The sequence below is a fragment of the Triticum aestivum genome, chromosome 7B (assembly GCF_018294505.1).
Source record: "Triticum aestivum cultivar Chinese Spring chromosome 7B, IWGSC CS RefSeq v2.1, whole genome shotgun sequence".
Lineage (NCBI taxonomy): Eukaryota > Viridiplantae > Streptophyta > Magnoliopsida > Poales > Poaceae > Triticum > Triticum aestivum.
Window position 1 is genome coordinate 190,215,403 of NC_057813.1, and position 14,542 is coordinate 190,229,944.

A 14,542-nucleotide genomic window follows, 5' to 3' on the forward strand; every position below is an offset into this window, starting at 1 on the left:
TCTCTGCATAATTAAAGGGAGACAACAAGGTAAGGAATAAATCGGTGGGATGTACCTATTCGACCGATGGGGTGCGCAGTAACGAACAAACGAGCGATGACCTACGTACTGAGACTCTAGGAGTAGAGATGATGGATGCACATAAGGCATACACTGCCAAAATAAAGTCGTCTATGTGTCTATTTGATTCTTAGAGTAGTTTGCATGCTCATATGTACCCTTCATGAGATAAAACTTGAGGGCTTTAATTATTAAGATGGGCAAATATCGTCTAGATCTGCTAGTTAGTTGAGGGAAAGCTTCGTAGGCCTAGTTTTTAGTGCTCTTGTTAGCGTCACACTCTAATCAAATTGGCTCATGCAGAAGAAAAGGCATATGAAGTGTCGGCGGTTATTTTTGCATTCAGAACACAATATCCTCGGCTTGGATGGGGAACTGGAAAAAACTAACAGGAAATCAATCCTAGCGTTAGTGTTGGAGCTTGTGTTGTGAGCCCTAAGACTCCGTGAAAAGACAATTTTCTTAAGCAAGGGACATGCCCGACCAACGAGCTATCAATAATTAACAGTTTATGAAAGCCTATTGTTCAAATCTAAATAAGCAAGTTGCAAACAATTGTATTAAAATGATTAGATTGCCCAACAAGTGTTTTCGAGTTATTAAATAATTATTAGTTCAAGAAACTGTATTTTCTCTTCTCCTACAAAATTAACTATCTAAAATAATTAATCCATCTATAACATCAAATTACACAAACTTAGTAGTAGTGTTTTCTAGGTTAACTGGGTTTGTTCGTACCTCCACTTTATCATCAGAACAACAAAAAGGGCACTGTCCAAGAAAAGGTTGTTTAGAAAAATGTTTGACCATTGAAAACCAAAATCGATTCTCTCATATATGAGAGAGTTGACACATGCACCTAATCTTAAAAGTGAGTTTCCATGCACCTTTCGATTGACGTCCTTGAATGTAAGATTTGAGATCCCATCTTGTGTTCAAAGTCCTGTGGCTAAACCTCTACCTCTTCTCCTCCAGCCATCCTCCATTTCCTTCCTCCTGCGGTTCTGCCAGAGTTTGCATCCACGACCTAGGTGATGTAGGGTAGAACCCTAGATGCCCGATCTTTCATGTTTGGACGAAGAACATGAAGAACACGAGGGGGAAACAAGGGGAAACACAAGAGAAATCACTCAGCCAACAAGAGATGGTCACACATATGCTAGATCCTAGAAACACAAAGAGATACATGATCCGAATCCAACAAGGGAATATACATGGGGTAACCAGTTCTTCTCCGTGAGGAGGTCTTGAGTTCTTCCCATTAGGGGTCTTGAATCCAAGTGGATCTTCTCCGAAGAGGAACGGTCTCTCTCGGAGGAGCAGATCCGGATGGATGAGTGAGGCTCTGTCTCACAAATGAGCTATCACAACGCTAACCCTAGAAGAGAGGTGGAGGAGTCATATATATAGGCTAAGGGGGCGAAGGGGTACACGGGCCTCGGCCCAACACGCGCACTGTCACGCCCAATATGCGACCCTATCCAAAAGGAACTCGAAGGTCCCACCAAGGATAGACCCGCATATTGAAACGCTTTTGCAAGGTGGATATCATTACATCAACATTACATAATAGATGGGGATACATACAAGGGGCATACAATGCCACACGAATACAACATCACAATACATAAGAGCAACATCCGACTACGGATGAACACAAACAGAAACTCAAACGACATCCACCCTGCTAGCACAGGCTGCCGACCTGGAACCTATCCCTGATCGAAGAAGAAGCAGAAGAAAAACTCCAAAACAAGTAACATCGCTCTCGCGTCAAGATCATCGCATAACCTGTACCTGCAATCTGTTGTTGTAGTAATCTGTGAGCCACGAGGACTCAGCAATCCCATTACCATGGGTATCAAGACTAGCAAAGCTTAAGGAAAAGGAAGGGGTAAAGTGGTGAGGCTGCAGCATCGACTAAGCATATATGGTGGCTAACATACGCAAATAAGAGCGAGAAGAGAGCAAGCGGAACGATCGTGAAGCTAACAATGATCAAGAGGTGATCCTGAACTCCTACTTACGTCAAACATAACCCAAAAACCGTGTTCACTTCCCAGACTCCGCCGAAAAGAGACCATCACGGCTACACACACGGTTGATGTGTTTTAATTCGGATCTGGTGTCAAGTTATCTACAACCGGACATTAACAAATTCCCATCTGCCTATAACCGCAGGCACGGCTTTTGAAAGATTATACCCTGCAGGGGTGTCCCAACTTAGCCCATGACAAGCTCTCACGATCAACGAAGGATATACCTTCTCCCAGGAAGACCCGATCAGACTCGGAATCCCGGTTTACAAGACATTTCGACAATGGTAAAACAAGACCAGCAAAGCCGCCCGATGTGCCGACAAATCCCGATAGGAGTCGCACGTACCTCGTTCTCAGGGCACACCGGATAAGTCAAGCTACGAGTAAAACCAGCCCTCGAGTTGCCCCGTGGTGGCCCCGCAGGTTGCTCGGTTCGGACCAACACTCGAAGGAGCACTCGCCCGGGGGGGGCTAAAATAAAGATGACCCTCGGGCTCCGGAAACCCAAGGGAAAAAGGGCTAGGTGAGGCAAATGGTGAAACCAAGGTTGGGCCTTGCTGGAGGAGTTTTATTCAAAGCGAACTGTCAAGGGGGTCCCATAAATCACCCGACCGCGTAAGGAACGCAAAATCCGGGAACATAACACCGGTATGACGGAAACTAGGGCGGCAAGAGTGGAATAAAACACCAGGCATAAGGCCGAGTCTTCCACCCTTTACCAAGTATATAGATGCATTAATAATATAAGAGATATTGTGATATCCCAACCAAAATCCTGTCCACCATGGAGCAATCTTCAACTTCACCTGCAACTAGCAACGCTATAAGAGGGCTGAGCAAAGCGGTAACATAGCCAAGCAATGGTTTGCTAGGAAAGGTGTCAAAGGTTAGAGGTTCATGGCAATATGGGAGGCTTGATAAATAGGTGATAGGTAGCGCAGCAAAGCGACAGAATGAAGCAACTAGCATAACAATGATAGTAGTGAGATCCAGGGTAGCGGTCATCTTGCCTGAAATCCTGCTAGGAAGAAGAACGAGTCCATGAAGTAGACGAACCAACGTAGTCGAACGAATCCTCACAACTCTAGAACAAAACCGAAGCTAACGAGAGAAGCAAACCGGAAAGAAGCAAACAACATGGTAAACGCACAATCATAAACATGGCATGATGCACAATCAAGTATGATGCATGTCCGGTTTAATGAGGCATGACATGGCAAAGTGCAACAAACTATACTACAAGTTAAGTGGAGCTCAATATGCAACGAGTTGCATATTGACGAAACACCACATCCGAGTTATTTAGTTCGCTCTCGTTTAGGTACACAACAATATTAAATGTTGTTAAACATGGCAAGAGGTGAAAACATAAGTAAACTAACTATTTAGGCAAGTTTAAATGAGGCCGGAACAACAACAACAATTCCGGAAAATCCTCATGTCCATATTCTAGTTTTGGTACTGTTCTGCCTATTACATAATTTTAGAGTTGTTCAACAGGAAAATAAAGTGGACCATGTTAAACTAGGCATTTTTCCACCCCATTTACATATGAAGTTTATTTAAAACCGAGCTACGGTTATTTAGTTATGAAATAAAGCATTTTAGCATGGCATTTAAGCAAGTTAATGCAAACAACAATTTAAACATTTTAAACATGGATTAAAGTGCGATATTATTATTCTACACAAAATTCTAAGCATTTTACATGTTTAAATCATTTTAATCCGATGCACGGTTCATGAGTTATTAAATGCATGAAGATGAGGGTCTTTTCTGTAAAACTGCAAAACCTGGGATAATTGCTAAAATCACAGAACTGAAAAAAAAACTACATGGGCCGAAACTGAAACTGGAGCAGGCCCAACAGTAAAAAAAACAAGAGGCGCTGGGGGTGTGGCCTCACCCATGGGCTCGGCCCAGTCGGGGGAGAGGTGAGGCCGACACGGAGCGACGCGCTGGGCCTTGGCGCGGGACAGCGGGAGCTGGGCCCGGCACGGTCGACACGGGAGGTCAACGCACATCTGGGACGAGCGGGCGAGGCAGAGGTAGCGGGCGTTCGTCCTCGTCTCCATGAAGCAGTACGACGCCGGCGGACTTGTCGCGGGCTCCTGGCGACAGGGTCAGCGGGAAGCGGCCGAAACGGCCAGATCCGGTGCGCCTCAGCAGGGAACCGGCGGATCTAGACGGCGGCGCGCACGGGACGGCAGCGGCGGAGCTTGGCGAAGCAGGGGAAGCAACAGAGGGACCTGACGGGGCGAGGGACCACGGGAACCGGCCGGATCCGAGGCCAGGGCGGCGGGATCCTGGGCGACGGCAAGAGGTGGCTCCCGTGCGGCGCAACAACGGGGCTCCGGCGAGCTGGGGCTGCGATGGCGCCATGGCTGACGAGGGAAGTTCCTGCAAGAGAGAGAGGTATGTGTGAGAGAGAGAGAGAGCGGGAGAAAGAAGGACGAGGAGGAGGGACCGAGGGAGAGGGCGCGGGGTCGGCCTGGGGCTACTGCTGTGGCCGGCTCAAGGAGAGCTGCTGGTCTCGAGCGCGTGAGGAGGGAGAAGCTCAGGGAGGCTCGGGCAAAGGAGCAGATGCTCCTGGACGAGGGGAGGCGCAGAGGATCGGGCGCCATGGGCTGCGCTGGTTGGTAGATCGAGGGGATCCAGAGGAGAGCGCCGGTTGGGTGGGGAAGGATCCCGAGGGGAACTGGTTGGCGGCGGCTCAATGGGACAAACTTCCTAGAAGCTAGGGTTTGGCCTGATTTAGACTAGGGGGTCTTTATATAAGGAAAATGGGGAGTTTGGGGTAGATTCAGACCCTCCGATCGAAATCGGGCGGTTGGGAAAAATAGACTAGGTAGTCCAAAAACAAAAACCGAGATGTTTTTGGGATGTTTGGGGATGATCTGGATCCAACGGTGACGACAGAGCGGGTCGGGTTCGGGACAACTTTCGGGCGCGCACACGAGGGGGTCTGTGGTTGTGCAGAGAGGTTAGGTGGTTTGACAAGAGGGAAACGCAAACATGGTTGGTCTCGGAACGGTCAACGAAAGCAAGGGGGGACACGGCAACTACGAGCAGAAACGGGTTTTATGAAAACATATGGATGCGATGCACATGATGCTATGATGAAATGCATGACATGAAACAAAAAGCAAAACGAAAGACAAAAACCCAACCACGGAGGAAATGACATATCGCATCTCCGGAAAAGGCAAGAGTTGGAGTTACGAATATGGAAAGTTGTATCTGGGGCGTTACAACACTCCACCACTACGAGAGGATCTCGTCCCGAGATCTAGGATGGCACCGGAGGGAAAACAGAAAGGGAAGAGAAGAGGTAAGACTAAGTTGCTTCTTCGACAAATGAGTGAAACCATGAACCTTGAGAGGTTGAGCAATATAAAAGAAAGAGTACAACAGAGATGAACGAGATTGCAAACAATCTGTTAGAAAAGAGGAACAAGGAACATTACGAGAACTTAAAGGTTGCAAAGACATGAATCAAGAGTTTAATGGACAAGATAGAATTCGAAACCACTCCGGTTAAAACAAGATGAGAGAGGAAGAATTTGAGCAACACTCCGGTTGAACATGGAAGGAATAGAACATGAACTTGGCAAAATGAAAGCACTTGGATGAGACTCCGGTTAAAAGAGGAATGATAGACACAACACTCCGGTTAAGTGGATAAGCATGGAAAAGAACATGATCTTGACAAAACAAGATGATGAGTGAAAAGAGCAACATCACAATGCCTCCGGAAGAAAGAATAGAAGATAGATCATTGGAATAACAGAATGGAGAAGAAAATGCCAACTTCTTCCACAAATGAGCTTGAAAAGCATCCTTGCAAAGAAGAATTGAACGGAGTTGTTGGAAAACCAACAACGAAAAGAATAAGCTTGTAGTGGGCTTATGGAAAACATCTCAAAATTATGAGGTGACAACCTGCCACAAAAGAAAAACAATTGTTTGCTTGAGATCAACGAAGAGATGAAAAACCTCTTTCACCGAGAAGGATATGGAGAAAGCTTGGATCATTGATAAGCACCACAAATAGCAACATTCCTTAGGGAAGGCTTTAAGTGAAATCTGACACAAGATAACTCCAATGAAGAGATTGATGGACTGAGAAGAACTCATGCTCGAAGGAGTTGATGGGTTTAACTACCTCATTCTTGACAACATATGAATCATGAAACATGAATGAAATTGTCAAGAGTGACATAACACCACCTCAAAAGATAAGGTAGAAATAATTGCACTTTGGAATGCAAGATGAAGAATACTTGAGCTCCTCAAAACAAAACATGTGTTGAGCACCATGTTTATTTTAGAGTATAGCTTGACGAATCATAACTTCAAGAGAAATCTTGAAGAACAATTGAAGAGTGAAAGGAATCCTTGACGAACCACCATGTAGAGCCTCCATGAAGAAATCCGGTAATAAAAGGGTGATAGACAGGAAGAGAAGTTGAAAACACAAGGTGAAGCCTTGCAATAATTTAGGTGGAGCTTCGCGACGAGATAATGCGGAAAACTTGGAACTCCGGAAAAGAAAAGATGAAACATCTCGAACCGGGAAACGTGACATGATGAACAACTCCGGAAAGAAGAAACTAGATTACTTGGGTGAAACAATAATAAGAATTACGTTATGCCTATCCTTCACCAATTTAAATTGATGACAAGCAACGGATTTGGCATACTACTTATTCTCGTAGAAAGGATTAAGAGGGATATAGCGTAAACTTGAGAAGGTATTGATGGAACCACCGGTGGGATTGAAACAACGAATAAATTAATATGAGAACAAAGGAAGAGGAATCTTGAAAAAACCACCGTAAGAATTGGAAATGAAAGTAGCAAAGGCACAATTCACCGGGAAGATTGAAAAACGAATGAAGATACTTGAGGGGATTTAAATACATGAGAAAGAAGAGAACATGAACTGATTAGAGGGTATTAGAACGATGCACCGGTAAGATTTGGAGAATGAGAGTTGAAAGCTGAGAATGAGTAATATTCAGAAATGATGGCATTCAGATTATCAAGAAAGGAAGCAACTCCTGAAATGCATCGGATGGTTGAAAAGAATTCTCACAATCGAAAACAATTATGAGAGGATGACATAAGCTAGAGCTATGAATCTTCAAGATAACGGACCAAGATTTAGGACAAATCCTTCTTCGGTTTTCAAAAGTTGAGAACGATGATGAGAACCACCATGAATTGTTGAGATACTCCGGGAGAATTAAAAGAGGAAAGGTTGAGCCAAAGATGAAAATAATTTGAAAACGACCTTGGAGAAGGCATGTGACTGATGAAAATTCATTCTTACGTCAAACTTCGAAAGACTTTGGGAATGGCTCCGGGAAAATTAGAAGAGTCGGGTAAGATCCTGGGAAAAGACCTGTGGGTTAGGGCCCACTCAAAAGAAAACACCGTTGAAGGATTGCTTGAAATAGAGATTGCACCGGTAGAATTAAATGGCTTGAGTGAGATAACAACCTCGAAATAATTTGAACGGATTTTGAATGGAAACTAATCTTCTGAGATATCTTGAGCACTCCGGATAAGAATAGAGAGAGGTGAACAATTAAGAGGTGCACCGACATGAGAAAGCATTAGAAATGAGGAAAGGAATATGATCAACACCGAAAGCTTGAATTAAATCCACCGGAAAAGAATACGAGAATGAAGAATGATGAACTCAAAGCTCCGTTAGTATCTTCCTGAGAATCACCGGATAAGAACATTAACGAAAAAGAATGGAGAGACTTCACATCAATAAAAGGATACTTGATTAAGAAATATGAGTCCTTGAAGAAAAAGGGTGGGAGGGCGGGAAAACAAAGGCAACTTGGGGACGGTTGAAACAAACACCGTTGAGAAAACTTAGAATTGATCTTGCAGATGGGGAGAATGATGGGATCATCTCGAAGAGAAGCGCACCGGTTGGAAAAGAATTAACATGACAACCTCAATGATCAAAAGGATTAGTACTCCCATAGAAATATGAGAACACCGCTTGAAAGGTATGGAATCAACACTTGACTTTGAAGCAACTCGAATACCACAAATAAAACAAAACAAAGGATTTGGCTTGCAGAATAAGCCGGAAACAAACATATGATAGATCCCATATCGTATCATGTGTCTGTTGGAAAGATAAAACTAGAGCTACTTGAATTCCCACCTATAAAACTCCCGAAACTTTCTGGTTATGCAATCTGGTGTTGGGGATACAGGGGAAGCAATATATCTCACCCAAACTAACAATACCTACATCCAGATGTATCCATCCGTCAACACATAACCAAGAAACCTTCGGAAATCGTGTACCTCAACCTTCGAAAAGCATCCGTTATACGAGTTATGGCAATACTCCCAAACTCCCGCCCCAGTACTGGGTGGCGTCAAGGTTATCTCACCAACAACTGCATAAAAGAGATTTTCGATGTCGGCAAAACTCAGGTATTCCAGAACCGCAACGATAAAATTGTGACGACAACACCTCGGAGCTCAACTCCCCGGGTCAATGCCACATAATAGACAGGAGGCACCAAGAATAATGTTCTCGTCACAAAACCATCGGAACGATTCCAAGATACCCGCGTGATCCTAAAAAAATTTGAGTGAAATTTGAGGAGAGGAAAGACAAAACATCTACGTCAAGAGTCCTCAGCAGAGCGATGAAGGGGCTGAGGAGTAAAAAGAATCCTACTCTCCGATATATATAATCCTAAGACTCAAAATAGTTTTCTTCTAGACTCAACAACGGCCAACAATCAAGGGGGCTCCTATGGTCGGACCTGGCTCTGATACCAACTTGTCACGCCCAATATGCGACCCTATCCAAAAGGAACTCGAAGGTCCCACCAAGGATAGACCCGCATATTGAAATGCTTTTGCAAGGTGGATATCATTACATCAACATTACATAATAGATGGGGATACATACAAGGGGCATACAATGCCACACGAATACAACATCACAATACATAAGAGCAACATCCGACTACGGATGAACACAAACAGAAACTCAAACGACATCCACCCTGCTAGCCCAGGCTGCCGACCTGGAACCTATCCCTGATCGAAGAATAAGTAGAAGAAGAACTCCAAAACAAGTAACATCGCTCTCGCGTCAAGATCATCGCATAACCTGTACCTACAATCTTTTGTTGTAGTAATCTGTGAGCCACGAGGACTCAGCAATCCCATTACCATGGGTATCAAGACTAGCAAAGCTTAAGGAAAAGGAAGGGGTAAAGTGGTGAGGCTGCAGCAGCGACTAAGCATATATGGTGGCTAACATACGCAAATAAGAGCGAGAAGAGAGCAAGTGGAACGGTCGTGAAGCTAACAATGATCAAGAGGTGATCCTGAACTCCTACTTACGTCAAACATAACCCAAAAACTGTGTTCACTTCTCGGACTCCGCCGAAAAGAGACCATCACGGCTACACACACGGTTGATGCGTTTTAATTCGGATCTGGTGTCAAGTTATCTACAATTGTACATTAACAAATTCCCATCTGCCTATAATCGCAGGCACAGCTTTCGAAAGATTATACCCTGCAGGGGTGTCCCAACTGAGCCCATGACAAGCTCTCACGATCAATGAAGGATATACCTTCTCCCAGGAAGACCCGATCAGACTCGGAATCCCGGTTTACAAGACATTTCGACAATGGTAAAACAAGACCAGCAAAGCCGCCCGATGTGCCGACAAATCCTGATAGGAGTCGCACGTACCTCGTTCTCAGGGCACACCGGATAAGTCAAGCTACGAGTAAAACCAGCCCTCGAGTTGCCCCGTGGTGGCCCCGTAGGTTGCTCGGTTCGGACCAACACTTGAAGGAGCACTCGCCCGGGGGGGGCTAAAATAAAGATGACCCTCGGGCTCCGGAAACCCAAGGGAAAAAGGGCTAGGTGAGGCAAATGGCGAAACCAAGGTTGGGCCTTGCTGGAGGAGTTTTATTCAAAGCGAACTGTCAAGGGGGTCCCATAAATCACCCGACCGCGTAAGGAACGCAAAATCCGGGAACATAACACAGGTATGACGAAAACTAGGGCGGCAAGAGTGGAACAAAACATCAGGCATAAGGCCGAGTCTTCCACCCTTTACCAAGTATATAGATGCATTAATAATATAAGAGATATTGTGATATCCCAACCAAAATCCTGTCCACCATGGAGCAATCTTCAACTTCACCTGCAACTAGCAACGCTATAAGAGGGCTGAGCAAAGCGGTAACATAGCCAAGCAATGGTTTGCTAGGAAAGGTGTCAAAGGTTAGAGGTTCATGGCAATATGGGAGGCTTGATAAACAGGTGATAGGTAGCGCAGCAAAGCGACAGAACAAAGCAACTAGCATAACAATGATAGTAGTGAGATCCAGGGTAGCGGTCATCTTGCCTGAAATCCCGCTAGGAAGAATAACGAGTCCATGAAGTAGACGAACCAATGTAGTCAAACAAATCCTCACAACTCCAGAACGAAACCGAAGCTAACGAGAGAAGCAAACCGGAAAGAAGCAAACAACATGGTAAATGCACAATCATAAACATGGCATGATGCACAATCAAGTATGATGCATGTCCGGTTTAATGAGGCATGACATGGCAAAGTGCAACAAACTATACTACAAGTTAAGTGGAGCTCAATATGCAACGAGTTGCATATTGACGAAACACCACATCCGAGTTATTTAGTTCGCTCTCGTGGTACACAACAATATTAAATGTTGTTAAACATGGCAAGAGGTGAAAACATAAGTAAACTAACTATTTAGGCAAGTTTAAATGAGGCCGGAACAACAACAACAATTCCGGAAAATCCTCATGTCCATATTCTAGTTTTGGTATTGTTCTGCCTATTACATAATTTTAGAGTTGTTAAACAGGAAAATAAAGTGGACCATGTTAAACTAGGCATTTTTCCACCCCATTTACATATGAAGTTTATTTAAAACCGAGCTACGGTTATTTAGTTATGAAATAAAGCATTTTAGCATGGCATTTAAGCAAATTAATGCAAACAACAATTTAAACATTTTAAACATGGATGAAAGTGCGATATTATTATTCTACACAAAATTCTAAGCATTTTACATGTTTAAATCATTTTAATCCGATGCACGGTTCATGAGTTATTAAATGCATGAAGATGAGGGTCTTTTCTATAAAACTGCAAAACCTGGGATAATTGCTAAAATCACAGAACTGGAAAAAAAACTACACGGGCCGAAACTGAAACTGGAGTAGGCCCAACAGTAAAAAAACAAGAGGCGCTGGGGGTGTGGCCTCGCCCATGGGCTCGGCCCAGTCGGGGGAGAGGTGAGGCCGGCAGGGAGCGACGCGCTGGGCCTTGGCGCGGGACAGCGGGAGCTGGGCCCGGCACGGTCAACGCGGGAGGTCAATGCACGTCTGGGACGAGCGGGCGAGGCAGAGGTAGCGGGCGTTCGTCCTCGTCTCCGTGAAGCAGTACGACGCCGGCGGACTTGTCGCGGGCTCCTGGCGACGGGGTCAGCGGGAAGCGGCCGGAACGGCCAGATCCGGTGCGCCTCAGCAGGGAACCGGCGGATCTGGACGGCGGCGCGCACGGGACGGCAGCGGCGGAGCTTGGCGAAGCAGGGGAAGCAGCAGAGGGACCTGACGGGGCGAGGGACCACGGGAACCGGCCGGATCCGAGGCCAGGGCGGCGGGGTCCTGGGCGACGGCAGGAGGTGGCTCCCGTGCGGCGCAACAACGGGGCTCCGGCGAGCTGGGGCTGCGATGGCGCCATGGCTGACGAGGGAAGTTCCTGCGAGAGAGAGAGAGGGATGTGTGTGAGAGAGAGAGCAGGAGAAAGAAGGACGAGGAGGAGGGACCGAGGGAGAGGGCGCGGGGTCGGCCTAGGGCTGCTGCTGTGGCCGGCTCGAGGAGAGCTGCTGGTCTCGAGCGCGTGAGGAGGGAGAAGCTCAGGGAGGCTCGGGCAGAGGAGCAGATGCTCCTGGACAAGGGGAGGCGCAGAGGATCGGGCGCCATGGGCTGCGCTGGTTGGTAGATCGAGTTGATCCACAGGAGAGCGCCGGTTGGGTGGGGAAGGATCCCGAGGGGAACTGGTTGGCGGCGGCTCGATGGGACAAACTCCCTAGAAGTTAGGGTTTGGCCTGATTTAGACTAGGGGGTCTTTATATAAGGAAAAATGGGGAGTTTAGGGTAGCTTCGGACCCTCCGATTGAAATCGGGCGGTCGGGAAAAATAGACTAGGGAGTCCAAAAACAAAAACGGAGATGTTTTCGGGATGTTTGGGGATGATCTGGATCCAACGATGACGACAGAGCGGGTCGGGTTCGGGACAACTTTCGGGCGCGCACACGAGGGGGTCTGTGGTTGTGCAGAGAGGTTAGGTGGTTTGACAAGAGGGAAACGCAAACATGGTTGGTCTCGGAACGGTCAACGAAAGCAAGGGGGGACACGGCAACTACGAGCAGAAACGGGTTTTATGAAAACATATGGATGCGATGCACATGATGCTATGATGAAATGCATGACATGAAACAAAAAGCAAAACGAAAGACAAAAACCCAACCACGGAGGAAATGACATATCGCATCTCCGGAAAAGGCAAGAGTTGGAGTTACGAATATGGAAAGTTGTATCCGGGGCGTTACACGCACGCATGTGGGGTCTAGATGATTCGGACGGGGAGCCGGATGATCCGGTTCAGTGTCCGGATGATCCGGGGGATGGCCCGGATGAGTCGAAGGAGCAGGCGATGGCGGCGACGGCCCGAATGTCCGGAGGGGGGGTCCAGATGTCCGGCTAGGGTCCGGATGATCCCGGACTTCGTCCGGATTGTCCGGCTTCGAGGAGCAGCTTCGGTTGTCGTTGGGCGCATTATCCGGATCGTCGGGACCGGGGTCCGGATCGTCCGGGCTCTGTCCGGATCGCCCGGGACCTCGTCCGGATCGTTTGGTCAGCCTAGGATTTGGCTGAATCCTTCTTCGTCTTCACGTTTGTCTTTCGCTTCCGATTCTCTTTGCTCCTTAGCTTTTCCATGGCTAACTCCTTGGTACCTAAGTATGCAAAGCATCTCCGTTTGAGGTAGTAGCCATGTCTCATGTGATTCGAAAGGGAGTTGTGAGAGGAGTGATGTCACATCGGTTTCGAGAGATTTTGCACGTGATCTTGTCATGGGTCCAAGTGGTGTCGTAGGAGATGTAGATGCGTCCATGGGGATGATCGCGCTCTTTGAGGGATTTGCTAAAAACAAGAATATCATCAAAATATACGACAACAAATACACCAATATAGGGACGAAGAACAAAGTGCATGACTCGCATGAAAGTACTGGGTGCTTTGGATAAACCCATTGGCATAACTAGCCATTCATATAAGCCAAATTTGGTCTTAAATGCGGTTTTCCATTCATCACCTTCTCGGATGCGTATTTGATAGTAGCCACTCTTAAGATCAATCTTAGAGAAAATGGCGGCTCCGCTATGCTCATCAAGCATATCATCTAAGCGTGGAATAGGGTAACGATATCTAACGGTGGTAGCATTGATAGGACGACAACCGGAAACCATGCAATAAGTACTGTCTTTCTTTGGAACAAGTATGACCGGAATGGCACAAGGGCTCAAGCTTTCACGTACTTGACCATTATCGATGAGTTGTTGTACTTGCCGTTGGATATCCTTAGTTTCCTCGGGGTTGACGCGGTAGGGAGCCTTGTTAGGTAGAGGTGCTCCGGGATGAGGTAGATTCAGTGCACAATGCTTCTAGTGGAGGTAGACTCAGAGGTAGCTCATCGGGGAAAACATCTTGGAATTCATGCAGAAGAGAAGACAACACTAAAGGTAGATCATGAGAGGTGTTAGTTTTTGGTGCCTCGTCCTTGCACACAAGGACATAGTGCATAACACTTGATGGGTTCTCACACACTTCTCTCATCTCACTTTTGGTGGCAAATAGGACTAAGTTTTTCTTGTCGCTCATCATGGAGGCACTCGATTTTGGCTTGTGGCGCTCACTCTGTTTTGGGTGGGTCACTCTCTCACTCTTTTCTCCATGATGGGTAGCTTGCTTGTCGGTGATCACTTGACTAGGAGACATAGGTCGTAGCACGTACTCCTTTCCTTTCATCTTGAATCTGTAGTGATTGGTATGCCCGTTGTGGATGACACCACGATCAAATTGCCATGGTGGACCAAGAAGGAGGTGGCAAATGGACATCAGGATGACATCACACTCCAAAGTGTCTTCATATGCTCCAATTTTGAAGGAGACTTTGACCGTATGCTCAATTTGTATAGTGCCGGAATCGCTTAGCCATTGGACCTTGTAGGGGTGCGGGTGCTTCATCTTGACCAATTGGAGCTTGGAGCATAGTTCTTCACTTGCCAAGTTGTGACAACTCCCTCCATCGATGATGACCTTGACGGACCTTCCA